This window comes from Canis lupus, chromosome 14, assembly GCF_048164855.1.
Source record: "Canis lupus baileyi chromosome 14, mCanLup2.hap1, whole genome shotgun sequence".
Classification (NCBI taxonomy): Eukaryota; Metazoa; Chordata; class Mammalia; order Carnivora; family Canidae; genus Canis; species Canis lupus.
Genome location: NC_132851.1, coordinates 54092221 through 54109088, shown reverse-complemented (window position 1 = coordinate 54109088; position 16868 = coordinate 54092221). Strand labels below are relative to the sequence as shown.

Genomic DNA, 16868 nt, shown 5'->3' with positions numbered 1-16868 from the left:
AAGCATCATAGGGATTAGAGCTTCAAGTAAAATTATTTTACATTTCCTAGAAGTCTCTAAGCTATCTATTTTTAATACCTAGAAAACCCATCTTGGGTCATTTCATTACATAATCACATGAACCATCAATCTTAAATTTGCTTTAGGTGCTTTTACTATTCAGAAATAATCTTAGAATGAGAGGTTGTTTAATGATAAAGTGACACAAAACATATTGCACACATAAAATTAAGTGGAACACTTGAATAAAAATATTAAGTATTCATCTCTTTATGTTATATCCTTGTACAAAAATACCTAATGAATTCAAAGTTAGCATTTTCTCTATAGGCAAGATGTAGGCAAGTAAGATTCAACACTGATGTTGCAGTTGATGGCATTTATCTTTGTTCATGGTTTAGTTTTTCACACACTGCGATATTTAAAAGAATGATACTAAAGGTAATAAGTTAAACTACATATGCCCTTAAAAGAATTGCAATAGCACATCACAGAATTGTGCAACTCAAAACACAATGTGGCAATTTACAATCAGAGTCTAATATTGAATGTGATGGGCCATAAAATACAAATACAAATCTTAGTGGATAAATGTGCAATCTCCTCAGTACTAAATTTCCACTTTGAAAAATTAGTGGCTGTTCAGAAATCTGGTCTTCTTCCAGGAGTGGGAGTTTTCAATTATTAGAGGATAGATCAAATCCTGTGATAATTTAGCATCAGCACATTTCTGATTGAAGGGTCTCTCCCATAAAGCGTCTGACAAGGTCAAGAGGTTTCATTCCGTGCTGTTTATTCACAATTGATTTCTTTCCTCACTTTGCATTTTCAAGCAATTAATATTTTTCCTGTACTAAATGTATTCTACTTCTTGTTTTTTTTCCTTATCAAATTCTCTATTTCATGAGTGAAGAAGTGAGAAAATTTAAAAAAAAAAAAGAAATAAGGGATGAGTAAGTCGAAGTAAAAACATAACAAAACAAAACATGTTTCCTGTTTAAGGAAGACACTTTTGTTTCATATATTTGAATTAGATGGGCTACGTTTTTAAAAATTTCTTGTTCAATTTCCTCAGCTCTCATTAAATCAGGTATATACTCTCATTTTTTTAATTACCTAAAGACTTTTTGAATTATAACTTTGAAGTGACCTCGAATCATCTTGTCTCTGTGCACTTTTAGAAATCCTTTACAGATAGTGTACCCTTAGACTCCAGCAAACATTAACATCTGGAGGTGAAAGATCTAGCAGATGAAACACCTATGAGAAAAATTACAAGGGAATGTAATTATTTAAGTAATTAATAGAGGATTGGTGGTTTTCACTCTGTCTGTCTTGTGGATGAACAGAGAGATCCAGAGAGAGCAAGAGGGAAAGTGAGAGAATAGAGATAAAGAAAGTGAAAGATTAAGTACCCACGATCAAAGCACAGAGAAATTTTGATTCGAAAGGAAGTTACATGCAATCTGCTCATCCTTATTTCAATCTGAGGAACTGATGTTTGTTTAGTATGATGAGAAATTTGAGGATCTCAAATCTTTTGTAGATGACAAAAAGTACGTAGGTTATTTTGTTCCAATATTTCCTCCTATGAAGAATGAATGTTAGAAATAAAGCCTATGTATGAGAATCTCTGTTTATTCTGACATTTTTCTATGAAAAGTCCTGTGATGGACTGGTGGCAGAGCAGATTTATAGATGTTTTAGTTAGTGGAACTGATTTCCATGATTAAAAAAAAACCCTAAACATATATTTTCTTTCTAATTAATGTTTTCTTCCAATGCTCCAATGCTGTTATTTCAGGATGGTGATCCGTCTGCATAGCCAATTATTTCATTTGGAATAAAGTACATTTTAAAAAATACTTATGGCAGATTGTTTCTGATGCTTTGCCATACAAGAGCTGGCTCATTTTTATCTTCTCCAACATCTAGGAGTGGTTGGTCTTGACCCCAGATAAATAAGAGGAAATTAATATATCAAGGAAAGCCTTTTGAGCACTTATTTCTGTGTTTCCTTATATATGCCTTTTATCTTAGGTGTCATTGTGTCTCTCACTGAGCCTTGAATTAATACTCTATATCATTTTCATGACTCTCCTGAAGAGTTATTTATCATCTAATGTACTAGACTAATGAGAGACCTGGTAATAATTCTTCCCATTTTTACAGGGATCCGGATAGAAAACTTCTCCTTCTCAGTGGAATCTATAGACATCACTCAAATCCTCTGCTCCTATTTTCTTAAATTCACCTAGACCAAACATTCCTTCCCCATTCTGAGAATGACTATTCTTTTCACTGTTTTAAATGTTCACTGCTACTTATAAAATATCTATTGTTTATCATGGAAATTGGGTTGAAAAGTGTTGATTGGGAGATAATCCACAATAGGATAAAAAGAAAGAAAACCACACACACACACACACACACACACACACACATACCAGCATTATTTAGCATAACTACCACCTACTGGATTTATGTACCACGGACATCCCACAGTACTATCAAATCAGTAGTATCATGGTGCTCAAATTAACACTTGTAGGGCTGAGCCAGGTAAAAACACAGCCCAGGGATTCTGGATGCTTTTTCTGGATCCTGCAACTTTAACTACTTCAATAGTCTTTTGCTGAAAAGAGCTTCCCACTTCTTTTTCTCGGGATCTACTCAGTAAAAGAGAGAACACAAAGCATTTTTAAAGAAGAGAGGTGAATGTTGCAGAAAAGAGATAAGCAACTACACAGAAGGTAGAAAATACTTAGGCAAGCAAATGATTGGATCAATGCCTGGGACTGTGAGGGCCCTGCTGGAGGTTAATATGAATGAGATGCTATGCTCCATTGACTAAGTTTACCTAATTCTTTTACACATCAATATTGCTTTTTATGATGTAGTTGCCTAACTTTGTTGCAATTTGCTATCTAATCTATAATGCTATTATTATCTTCAACAGTGATTGGGAAAGCAGCAGGAGTAGGCTCTGATTAAACCTTAATTATTAGACCACCTTTGCTATATGCACTGTGAGAATATATGATCTCTTCCGTCCCGTATTGCTGCCAGCATCTTACTTCAAAGCAGCAGCTAAAGACACCACATCTATTTTAAAAGCAAATCTGCTCTGTTAGTTTTCATAATGAACTGGAAAATCACAGAGGTTTGTTTGTCCCCTCTTACCTTAGTATCAAAAGAAGCCCTCAGTTAACCACTAACATAGCACACAATGTTATAGAAAATAGAAGCTTCGTAAGTGAAAAATTTTCTGGTTTGTTTATTTTAGGATGTAGCTAAAAGCTTGATTTTGTATTCTGTTGGTTTCTATAGTTAAAAGCTGCATTAATGTGGCTGAAATACTTTGAAGTAAGTAGAGATAAAACAAATCAGCAGGTATTTAAACTGAGGGCTATGAGGTGGAAAAATCACCACTTTCCCTTCAGGTAGAGGCCTGAAGATATATCTTTGTTAATGAGGTTTCATGCTGTCTTACTGGATCCTTAATCATTTAAAATGCAAATCCCAAGAATGAAGTAAGAGCTATCATATATATGAGAAAGTGGTTGATTTTTTTTAATAAATGATTATGCCATCTGCCTCCCTCATCATTCTACTAACTGTGAAATTCCACCTATGAAATTACATGAACTTGTAAACTGTAAACAACACAGCTCAGAAGTCAGCAAATGAAATAACGCTTTCCTTGGATTCCTTGCCTCCTCTCCTCAGTTTGGAGAGATTATTCATATGGTCAGGCACACAGGAAAGTAGAAATTTGCTTTTCTGAACAACTGACATTCTATTACCAATGATTATTATAATATTTTCATCGTTGTGATTTCTGAATGGACAAGAAGGACATTTATAAAGAATTATTTTAAGGTGACCTACTTTAGGTATTAGGAATATTCAAAATAGAGAGCCTAGCCGTGCCTGACAATTTTTTCAGGTAATTCTGTGTGAAATCAGAGATGAGGGAAGAGAACTTTGTGTTTCAGAGTTTTTTTTTTTTTTCAAGGAGAGCTCAGGGTTGACTTACACTCTACTTTCAAAGTCTCCTGCCCACGATATATTTGAGAAGCTTCTCTGTTTCTTTTCTGTCTTGTTTTTTAATTCTCTCCTAGATCAATTCATGCCACAGTTTCTTTCTCTCTTGTCACCTGACTCTCAACAACTACTTTTGGGTCTGTTTTGAGGCTTCACTTACCTCCCTCCTGCCCTCACCTTGAACTCTGGAGCAGCCATCCTTTCAATTCTCATTCTGACCCCAGAAAAGGCTGAGAAGACTGTCTTCACTTTCATTGAAAATCCATTTGTTTTCCTCAATATCACTAACCCACATTCAACAACAAAGCAAAATGATATGAAGCAAAGAAATAAACTAGACAAGAAAACCATTGCTGAAGCTGTGAAAGAAAGAAAGAAGTACTGAGTCTCCACAGGAATATCCCTCTGGATGCTCTAGCTTTGTTATCTGATCACGAAGTGCAATTTCTCTGTCCTTAGAGATGTGCTTTCTTAAGGACTCTATCTTTGGTCTTAGAATCCTAAATCCTTTTGGATTTGTCCTTGATCTATCACATGTCCTTAACATATATTTGAAAAAAATTGAACTATTGAATTTTCTTTTTTTTTTTTACTCTGCTTGTCTCAACATGAAATAGTAAGGTTTTTTTTTTTTTTAAATCTATCATAAGTCAAAATAAGTTAATGAACTCCCTAAAAAAAGATCACTTGTTAGTAACTAATTCTTTTTGGCCAAGTATAGAGCTGTTTTCTAACTCTTTAGAGAATAAAATAGTCAAAAAGGGATTAGGTGGGATACATATTTTTGAATACTAAACAAAATCAAAGAATGGTAAAATTGAGGCTGAATAATGTAGCTACAATTGAGGTCATGAAAGGCCTTGTATTCCAGGATGACTCTGGAGTTCATTTTGATGAAAATGGACACTTATTAAAACATTGGAAATAAGGAAATGTCTATCACATTTGCAATTTTAAAGGATCACTTAAAACTCTGTGGGAGAGAGAGCTGGCAGGAGCTGGGCTGAAGATAGGTTAAGAAGCTATTTGGATCATAATGGTGAGAATAATGACTATGTATGTGTGGCCATAAGTGCCAGTGAGGGGGAAAATATCTTAGGGAAGCAGCTAAAGAGAGGAGAATTTGATTTAACATTCTGAGAATGTAAGTAATAAGATTATGCCTAACTTTTCAAAGATATAAAAAATAAAAGTCTCCAAAATTTCCTATTTACAGTGTTGTCCTGAATATAATGTTCAGCTTCTAAGTCTTACCCTAATGCCTAAATAAGTATTCAATCAAGGCAACGTACAGTGTTTTCCTTTCCCTGGTTTTTAAATCACATTTATATTTGAGTTCAGTATTCTTTGCAAACTGGCTTTCAACATTCTGGGTAATGACAATAAAATAAATCCAACTCCCTCCTAAAGCTATATATTTACGTTATTTCAATGTCCATATCATGCAATATAATTCTGAAAACACTAAAATTATACAAGTAGGTTATTGTGTATGCTTTGATATTATTATTGAAAATCCAGTGTTTCAAGTCATTGTGTAAAGTAATAATCATTTGAGCTTGTGTTTGTGTGTATGTGTGCATGTGTGTGAATGTATTGGAAGTTTATTCTACTTTTGATCAGTGTTCCTGGATTAAAATGGGAAGGTCTGCTTTTTTATTTATTTTTTAGCTTTCAAAAGAGGTATCTAATGTCCTAAAAATTAATGTGATAAATATCTTATAATATTAAAAAATAGTAACCTATTTTAAGTATTTCTAAGAAAAAGAAGATGGAATGAATTAGCACAAATGTACAATTATGTAGTTTATAAAATGCTATTTTAAAGGCTGGCCATGCATTGATTTTTTCATATAATCCCCAATACCATTTTCCCCACTAATATGAAAACTTTGAACTCTGATTCATAATGAAAGCTTGAATTCTACAAAACGGGTTATGTGAAGTAATAAGAAAAAGCCTACATATGAATTATTTCTTAGTTAGAAAATTGCAAAACTGCTTCAAGCTACTTTCTGTAGGATGTCAGGGGAAGGAAAAAGTAGAAAGAGGACTGGATATGAAGTTGTTTTCATGTTTTCAATAAATAGAAATGGTTTCATTTTCTAGCATGATTCACAAATGTATGTATTCAATTAGTAATAACTTACTGTCTACTCAGCATATGTCCTTATGAGAGCACTGTGGGGGCATAAACATAGACAATGTCTCTCCTTGTCAGCTGGCAGCATAGAAGCAGACTCAAAATAATTATTAAACAAGAGAAATTGTCCCATGCCATAAGAGACCCTGAAATATGTATGTCTTTAAAGTTTCGGAGGAAAAACAAGTCACCCTTGGAGAGCTTGATGGGGAAAGAAATCTAAAGGAGAAAAGTAACATTTGAGCTGGTTTGCAAAGAATGAACACAGCCAATAGTGGGATATGGAGAAGAAAAGACATTACAGTTAAATGCACAGCATGTGAAATATGTGTCAGTAGGGGAATATGGGGAGAAATCAGAAATGATGTGATAGCAATACAATACCTTTTCAAATGCTATAAAATTACTAGGATTATGAAAAGGTGGGATAGTTGTAGTAGCAGGGGTGACTCTCAGTGAGAAACTAGTGAATTTAAACTAAAGAAATGGAGGTACACATGGGGAACCATTAAAACTAGTGAAAAGTTGAACACAGGAGTGAAGGAGCTAGGATGAATTTGTGAGAATAAGAAGAGAAATCAGAGAGGTCAAAGATAAGTCAGAAATTTATTATAGTACCTAGATGAGAGGTATTGAGGATCTAAACAGTATTGGTGTTGATGTAAAGTTTTGCTAAGAAAATATCACCTTTTGGGGGGGGGGGGTTATTTCAGTAGAGTCTAAAACAAAGAAAGCATTCCTTTATATTTTCTACCGTGAAGAAAAGAACAGAATTGAGAATGCCAAATCTAAAAAAAAAAAAAAAAAAAAAGAGAGAGAGAGAGAGAGAGAGAATGCCAAATCTATAGAGGACCCATATCTTACTGTGCACTGAGAGTTATTAATTCTTATAAATTTTTGCTAGTGAATTCTCTATGCCAACAGGCATCTATGTAATGTACTTATTTTTTTTTAAGATTTTATTTATTTATTTATGAGAGACACAGAGAGAGAAGCAGAGACACAGGCAGAGGGAGAAGCAGGCTCCATGCAGGGAGCCCGACGTGGGACTTGATCCCGGGTCTCCAGGATCACGCCCTGAGCCAAAGGCAAAAACTCAACCACTGAGCCACCCACACATCCCTATAATGTACTTTGTATTGAAATGTCAGGTATCCTATCCTCAGAGGTAAAGTTAAACAAACATGGAAAGACGCAACAATCATTCAATATTTTCAAATTATCCTTGTTATTTAGCATTTTTCATAGGTGACTTGAAATATATTAACTACCAAAATCACCAAATTTGAAGATCACTATTTTCATATCTACCTAAAAGTTTTTAGGTATTGTATTTAAATGAACACAAACTGAGATATTTTCTGAGCCCCGTAATGCTCTCATGGAATAGTCAAAATAAAATTCCTGGAACAGAAATTACATGATACTCTGTGCCTTCTATAACTCACTTCCTATAGACCACAAATATTAAACATTTTTTTTTTTTATTTATTTATGATAGTCATACAAGAGAGAGAGAGAGGCAGAGACACAACAGGCAGAGGGAGAAGCAGGCTCCATGCACCGGGAGCCTGATGTGGGATTCGATCCCGGGTCTCCAGGATTGCGCCCTGGGCCAAAGGCAGGCGCCAAACCGCTGCGCCACCCAGGGATCCCATAAATATTAAGTATATATATATAAAAAAATCTATTCCAAAGATCTATGCATAGTTATATACCTTATGGAGGCAACTCTTGGGATGTTTACTTTCTATTACTAATGTAAAATTATTCTCATGTATTAAGATATTGTAATTGGCTCTCTCTACTTATTTTACCTGTCTTCTATTTGGAGATGTTATAATGCTTAAAACTATATTTGTAAAGCCCCTTTGCAGCTAGGGTTCTAGATTCAAATTAGTGTTCACCCATTAAATGTGCTTCCAGAAGATTTGGAAGTCAAAGCCAAGAAAGGCCCTCTTTCCTCAACTCTGGCTGCCCTGCTTCCTTAGGAAAGTCATGGTTCTCTTGCAACAGGATCCAGTGCTCATTCTTCAGCTTTCCAGAGTAGTCGCCTCTTAATCTTACTGTTTACTCCATGGGTTATGACTGTGTGTGTCATTTCAGTTTTCTGCTCCAAGTCTTCTCTGGTAGTAGAGACGGCTTGATGGCCCACGCTGGAACAGCCTTGCTTCAGAGTAGGTTAGTTCTGGGTCCTTCTTGGCATAACTCTAGAGTCCCAGCTTCTAAATGATTCTTTTAGCCCCTTTGATAACTTTGTAAACAGCCTAATTCTTACAGTAAATTCTTTTTTCCTTAGGGTGGTTTCTGGTGTTTTTACCTTGAACACTAAATGATATAGCCTTTATTGCATTGAAATGATATCAGTATGATTATCTCCAACTTCATCTCTTGACATTTTCTGAATTTGTAGGAGACAAAAATATTCTTCAAGTGAGCACTATTTGCCTCAGAATAAGTCACTATGGGGTCAGGAAGTGAACGTCACAAGAGTACTTTGTCTGGAACAAGGTTGCAAGATAGTTTTAAGATTACCACTAATTTTTCCAGACATATATTTGTGTGTGGATGGCCATCTTTGTGTGTTCCTTGCTTTTGGGCTCAGAATTTTCTGTTTTTCGCACTCCTTCCCCGAGTTCCCTTTCACTCCTCTCCTCTTTCCTTTATTACTGTGTTTTCTCATATTTCTATTATTTTCAGTCATTCTTTCCCTCCCTGTCACAATTCTCCTTCACTGTACTCCAATCAGTAATTTCATGGAGCACTGAGATAACAGGTCCTCCTGGCTCAAGGCCTGAAAGAGCTGTCAGAATGACAGATATTCTCTAAATGGACCCTCAGATTTTACTGATTCGCAGGGTGCCAGAATCACTGCCTTCTCTGAAGCTTCTTTCCCTCTAATAGAATAAAATTCTGAGATCGTGTTCAGTCTTTCCAGTGTGTAAAAGAGAGCTTTATATAAACACAGACAAAGATGACAATAATGATTGCTTTAAAGAACAGAGGAAGAAGTAATATAGAAGCAGCTGTCCAGACCTAACTGAACAGTAGAAGCTTCACCAAAGATTTCAGGAGGTGACTGAAATGGTCTTGCCTGCTTACAGAATTCATTGATTAGCTTCAGGAGGGTAGTCAGGAAACTTTGGCTATTTCCTTGCACTGCTACATAAGACCTATCGTGACACGAAAGAAAGGGATAATGAGGTCAGTGGGGAACCTAACAACATATACTTGTCTGATGAAGAGAACTGCCTCAAAGTTTTCTAATGTGCTTTCTAGGTTACACTATGTTGAGTTAGGAAAAGTACCACGTAGAGGGATCCCTGGGTGGCTCAACGGTTTAGCGCCTGCCTTTGGCCCAGGGCGCAGTCCTGGAGTCCCAAGATCAAGTCCCACATCGGGCTCCCTGCATGGAGCCTGCTTCTCCCTCTGCCTCTGCCTCTCTCTCTCTCTCTATGTCTATCATGAATAAATAAATAAAAATCTTAAAAAAAAAAAAAAAAAGGAAAGGTACCGCGTAAACTCAAGGCTTCTGGAGAAAATCTTCCATATAAATGTTGGCAAGATAATGTGCAAAACTCAGAGTCTTATCCTGCTACTTTTTGCGTGACATATTTTTATTCCCATTACTAACACTTATCATATCACAATTATGATATTAAAAAGACAAGAGAAATAGAAGATAACATGCGATGTGCAACTTAACAATAAACATCCTTGCGAGACAGTAAAAAGGCCTTTTCTGATCTCTTACGTAGTAGTCCAAAATTGGGCTGTTTTTACCAATGTGATCAAGCTAGTACTTGAGGTATGTTCATGATGATTTTAATTCTCTTTTTAATCCGCATGTCAATTATTCAATCATTAATTACAGGTTATATATTTCCTAATAGAAAATCGTTCTATGCATTGGAAAATATTTTCAATTAGAAATAGTATAAAATATTGGGACAAAAAAAAAAAACTGTGTTATTTATCTTCTGGGTGGACTAACATCTGGCAAACACATGATGGTAACATCCCCTTAGCTCTGGACATCACAGGCAGGTTTAAACCTTTAGCATAAATTCTCTGGAGCAAGAACACAGAGGAAGAAAAAGTTAATGGGATTATTGCATCAAACTGAACATTTTCATTTTCCTTTCTCTTCATTCTTTTCTCTTGTTACCCATAATGAGACACGGGTGTTCCCTGCAATCCTTAAAGCCTTTAGTTTGCAGTCCCCAGAGCTGGTTCAGCCATTTGCCTGTGGGAAGCCTCTGCACCTCCAGCTGGAAATTATCATGCTAATGATAACACTTAGTACTAATTAACCAAGTCCATAGCTTTCTTATTTTTCCTTCTTTCAACTGTCTCTGTGATGTTTTCTGGTGAATGAAATTTCTTAAAATTAAGATCTTCTTTTGATATTTTATTGGCAAGCAATAAAGTGTGCCTATTTAAAATATAAAACTCAATAAAGTTCAACATATGTATATAGGGAGAAGCCATCGACAAAAGCAAGATAATTAAGGTATCCATCACCCTATATCTTTGTCATGTCCTTAGTAATTCCCTTCTGTCCATCTTATCCCCAAGCAACCACTGAATTAATTTCTCTCACTGGAGATTAGGTTTTGTTTTGTAGAAATGTATATGAGACTCACAGAACGTGTGTTCTTTAAAAAAAATTTTGTTTTGGTTTGATTGCTTCACTCAGCATAATTATTCAGAGAATTATCCAAGTTGTAGCATGTTTCAAGAACTCATTACTTTTTATTTCTGAGTAGCTTTCTATTGTACTAATATACCAAACTTGGTTTATTTATTCACCTGCTATTGGATGTCCTGGTTATTTCCAGTTTGGGCTAATACAAACAAATCTGCTAGTACTTGACAAGATCGGGGTTTTTAACTCTTAACAATCTTAATTCATGGGTAGTAGTACTGTGGCTTTAATTTTAGCTTTCTAATAACTAATGATGAATATCTTTATATATCTTCTTTGGTGAAGTATCTGTTCAAAACTTATGTCCTTCTTTTTTTTAAAGTTCCTTTTTAAAATAGATTTCTGAGGGTTTTTATATATATTCCTGACTTGCAAATATTTTCTCCCAGTCTGTGGCTTGTTTCTCATTACTTTAACCATATTTTTAGAAAAGTAGACATTTTTAATCGTGAGCAAGACAAATCGATCTATTTCTTCTTTAAAAGATTGTGCTTTTGGTGTCATATCTAAAAAATCTTTGCCTAACTTAAAGTCACATAAGTTTTCTTGGATGTTTTTTTTCCTAGAAGTATCACAGTTTGTAATTTTACATTTATGTCAATAGTCACCTTAAAAAAATTTTATATAAAATGGTGCATGGATCAGTTAAATTTTGAATATGAACATCCAATTAATTCAAGACATTGTGGAAAGCAATCAAATATGGGATTTTACCAAATGGTGTTTGTGTGTGTGTCAATTGAGATGACCGTGTGATTTTATTGACTCATTAACCTGGTGAATTATTTAGTTGAATGTTAACCAATCTTGCCTTCCTGAAATTGACCCCACTGGTCATTACAAATTAGTCTTTTTATATGTCCTTGGGTTTGGTTTAGAATTTTTGCATCTGTTTTGACAGTTATTATTCTGTAGGTTTTTTTTTTCCTGCAGTAATATATTTTTTCATAGTTTTTATATCAGGGGAATGGTCTCTTTATAAAATGTGTTGCAATATATTCTTTCCCTGTCAACTTTCTGGAAGAGTTTGTATAGAAATTGTGTTATTTTCTTTCTTATAAATGTTTACTAGAATTGGTTTTCTTTGTGGGAAGGTTTTCAACTACAATTTATATTTCCTAATATACGTAGTCCTGTTCAGTTTCTTCATTTCTTCCTGAATGAGATTTGTGTGTTTCAATGATTTTGTTCATTTCTGTTGTTAATTTATTGTCACTTCCTTATTATATCACTTTAATATACATAGAATTTGTAGTGTTATCAATTCTCTAAATCCTGATATTGGTAATTTGTGTCTTCTTTCTCTTTTTCCTGAACAATGTGATTAAAACTTTATCAATTATTGATCTTCTTAATGAATCTTTTGTTTTCATTGATTTTTCCTTTTTCTTTTCAGTTTATATTTCACTGATATTCATTGTAATCTTTATGGTTTCTTTTCCTTTACTCACTTTGGTTTTAATTTTATAGTGTCTTAAGAAGCAACCTGAGGCTAAAATTATTAATACCTCTATTATTTTTTGATATAGTTCTAATTTATTTCATTGCCATAAATTTCTCCATGTATACTGTTTTTAACAGAATCTTATAAATTTCTATATGTTGAGTTTTTACTTTTATTAAGTTCCAAATACTTTCTATTTTCCCTTTTGATTTCTTCTTAAGTAATGGGTTATTTAGAAGTATTTTATCTGATTTGTAAATATTTAGAGATTTTTAAGAGATATCTTCCTGAGATTACTAGCTGATTTAATTTCATTATTGTCAGAGAATATGTACTATAGGGCTTAAGTCTTCTAAAAGTTTATTGGGACATATTTTATGACTCAGAGCATGGTCCATCTTAATAAATGTTCTATGTGTATTTGAGGAGCACACATATTTTACTGTTGTAGAACAGAGTGTTGTGTAAATGTTGGTCAGGTTAAGTTAGATCCAGTTGGAAAAGTTACAATCTTATCTCTTTGTGTCTCTTATTCCATCAGTTATTGAGAAAAGGGTATTAAAATATCTCATACATTTTGATTTATCTATTTCTCATTGAAGTTCTACCAGTTTTTACTTTAGGTATTTTGAAACCCTGCTATTAAGCACACAAACACTTAAGATTTGTTGTATTCTTGATAAATTGACACATTTATTGTAATGAAAGAGTCCTCTTATTCTGAAATCACCTTTGCTTTATATTAACATAGCCCCTCTACTTTCTTTTAACTTGTATTAGTATATTTTTTCATCCTCTTACATTTAGTCCATTTGTGTCTTTACAGTTAGAGTATATTTCTTTTAATTTATTTTGTTTTTATTGTGCTAAGAACAACCATCTTAACAGTTTTAAGTACATGATACAATATTGCTACCTATAGGCATAATGTGTACAGCAGATCTCCAGAACTTAGCCTCTTTGCAAAACCTACCACTTTATATCTGTTAAATAGCAACCCCCCATTTTCCCTCTCTCAGTGCCTGGAAACCACCATTCTATTACCTTTTCCTCTGAATTTGACTATTTTATATAACTTATAGAGGTGAAAGTATACAGTATCTATCCTCCTGTGTCTAGCTTATTTCACTTGGCATAATGACTTCCAGGTTCACCCATTTTGTCTCACATGGCAGGGCTTCTTTCTTTTTCAAGGTTGAATAATATTCTATTGTGTGCATATGCCATATTTTTAAAAAGATTTTATTTATTTATTTAAGAGAGAGAAAGAGAGAGTGCAAGCAGGGGGAGGGGCAGAGAGCAAAGGAGAAGCAGACTCCCCACTGAGTAGGGAGCCAAATGTGAGCCTCATTGCTGGGACCCAGGGATCATGACCTGAGCCAAAGGCAGACAATAAACTGAGCCACTCAGGCCCTTCCCGCATTTTTAAATCCATTCATCCAACAATGGACATTTAGGTTACTTTCATCTTGGCTATTATGAAAAATAGTGTAGCTATCTCTTAAAATTCTGATTTCAATTATTTTAAGTATATACCCAGAAATGGGATTGCTAGGTCATGTAGTAATTCTATTTTTAATCTTTTGAGAAACTTCCATACTGTTTTCCATAGCAGCCACATATCATTTTACATTCCTACGAATAGTGTACTGGGGTTTCAATTTCTCTCAGTCCTCCAAACACTATCTTTTGCTCTTTGGGTAATAGCCATCTTAAAAGAAGTGAGGTGACATCATTTTGTGATTTTGACTTATATTTCCCTTATGTATAGTGATATTGATTACCTTTTCATATACCTCTTGATTATTTGCATATTTTCTTTGGAGAAATATCTATTCAAGTTTTTTGTCTATTTTTAAATTGGGTCTTTTTTTTTTTTTTTTTGGCTGTTGAGTTGTTTGTGTTTCTTATATATTTTGGATTTTAAACCAACTTCAGGTATATGGTCTGCAAATATTTTCTCCCATTCAAAACTTTTTTTAAAAGAAATGGTAAAAGCAATTCTAAAATTCATTTGAAACTGCCAAAGACCCTGAATAGCCAAATATCTTGAGAGATAAAACAAAGCTAGAGGCATCACACTTTTTGATTGTAAAATATATTATAAATCCATAATAATTAAAACAGTCCTTGCTTGTCTTGATTCCAGAATTCTTGAGCTTCTTGACTATGTTCCTTGAAATTAAAATATTGTCGGCAATTTTTTTCACATGCAAATTTTTTTTTCTCTTTCTACATATGCTTCCTCTAGTTGGGAGACTCAAATTACAAGTATATTAAACCACTTGAAGTCCCACAGATCACTGATTTCTATTAATTTTTATTTATTTTAAATCTGTTTGCCTTTTCTGTTTCATTTTTAAATACCTTATTGCCCTTTTTATAAGTTCACTAAGCATTTCTTCTGCAATACTTAATATTTAATTAATCACATTCGAGTGTTTTTCTTCTTGCACATTGTGATTGGTATCTATAGAATTTTGGTTTGGGTCCTTTTTATATCTTCCATACTCTACTTAATTTTGTGAATATATGGATAGGGTTACAATAATTATTTTAACGTACCTGTTTGCTAATTCTAACATCTTTATTAGTTCTGGGTAGATTTCAATGGATTGATTTTTTTTATCATAAATGGTATTTCCTCATTTATTTGTCTTATAAATTTTATTGTATAAGACACATTATAATTTTCAGCTTGTTTGGTGCTGAGTTATTTTATATTCCTATACAATTCTTGAGCTTTGTCTGGGATGCTATCAAATTATTTGGAAAGAGTTTGATCTTTTCAGGTCCTGCTTTTAATGTTTATTAGGTGGCATCGGAACAGTCATCTCTCAAGGGTCAGTTATTCCCCACTACTAAAGAGGCAAGACTCCCTGTCCATTACCCCATGCCTCATGGCTTTTCAGTTTATTTGATGGGAACAGACCTTTTCGCAAGCTTGCATGAATACCAAATACTCTTATGTAAAGCCTGTTTGAGTGCTACTTTCCTTAGTACCCTCATATGCTGATCAGTAGTTAGCTAAATACTCAAAAGGGGTCTCTCCAAATTTCTGGAATATTTCTCTGGAATTTTCCCTCTTCGCTATAGTCTTTTCTTGAATAATAGCTCTCTTGGTTTTTCTGCACACTCAACTCTGTCTCCACAACTTAGGGAGGACACTGAAGTCTGTCTGATTACATGCCCCCAGGATCACACCTATAAACCATTTTGGCCTGTATGTTTGAATGGTCACAGGGCTTATATTATTTCTCATGTCCCAGGGTAAAATTAAATTTTAAATTTACCTACAGACCAATAAACTTACCTTAAAACCATTGTTTCATATTGCTTGTCTTTGTTGTTTTAAGCAGAAAGTAAATCTGATCCCATTTACTTCATCATAAATAGAACTTCTACTCATAGGTTTTTGATCTTTGTAATTCTCAAGATCAGAAAGTTTTAGAAACCATGGCATTCTTCTCGCCTCCTCAACATTCTTATATGTTCTAATACATTTTGAACCATGACATACATTTCTGAAGGACCTATTTAACACCAATAGGATGGGTAAAAGTGACTGTCCAGTCTTTAAGCTAACAGGTTCTTTTCCCAATATGACATTTTCATTATTAATTATAATTAATTATTATCGATGCTACTGTAATGACAACATCATCCATCTCATTCAGCATGTCCATAAGCTAGGTCGTCACTGACAACTCTTTTCCTTCATCTTTGTTCTTTTATTACCAAGTTTAGTCAACTTATAATTCTTTTTTGAATTTTTTTTTGAGTCCTCCCAGTATCTACAACCAAAATCTGACACCATCTGTTGGCTGGAATATTACAATCATTTGATAATTGTCTTCTCCTCATCCGTTTGTTGTCCTTCTACTACCTGTTTCTCAAGCTGTGATCAAAAGTAACTTTTTGATACAAAGAATTAATCATATTAGCACCTTGTTTTAAAAGCATTATTGTCTTCTACTCAGGAAAATATTAAAATCCTCAATAAGAGGTATAAAACTCCTATTTTAAAAATTATAAAACTAACCTAATTTTAATGTTAGTATAAAGACTCAATTTATTAACATGATGTATTTCCTCTTATTACTAATCACAACTGTAATTTTACATTAATTTGTATGATTATTTGATTAATATTTATCTCCTACACAGGCTTATAAACAAAGGATTTGTTTATTTTCCAATTCCTGAAACTTAGCACAGTGTTTGACACATTTTAATAATAACTAAAGATGTGTTGATTGAGTCCTATAACTTATACTTATGCAATATAATATATATGTACTATTAATATCATAATAAAACTATTTTGAATGTTTCACAAAGTACGATGCTAAGTATTTTACATAAAACATCTCATTTTATACTTAAGTTTTCTCAGTGAACTATTATTTAAGCTATATATATATATAAAGAGAAAAAAGATTCAGAGAGGTTAAGGAACTTGCTCAAACAGCCAGAAGAAAGTAAAGTAGAATTTGAACGAAGATTTGTCTAACTCAAAGACATTC

The 16868-nt window shown here is 33.7% G+C and overlaps 1 long non-coding RNA gene across 1 annotated transcript in view; it reads left to right on the top strand.

Annotated features, from left to right (window-relative positions):
• Positions 1 to 5114: 5114 nt before the first annotated feature.
• The window catches only part of LOC140603496 (uncharacterized), a 33541-nt gene continuing 21787 nt past the window's right edge, over positions 5115 to 16868 (top strand). Inside the window, exons 1-2 of the long non-coding RNA XR_012006486.1 lie at positions 5115 to 5191; positions 16125 to 16252. This is a non-coding gene — a long non-coding RNA (uncharacterized lncRNA). The remainder of the gene's footprint in view (positions 5192 to 16124; positions 16253 to 16868) is intronic.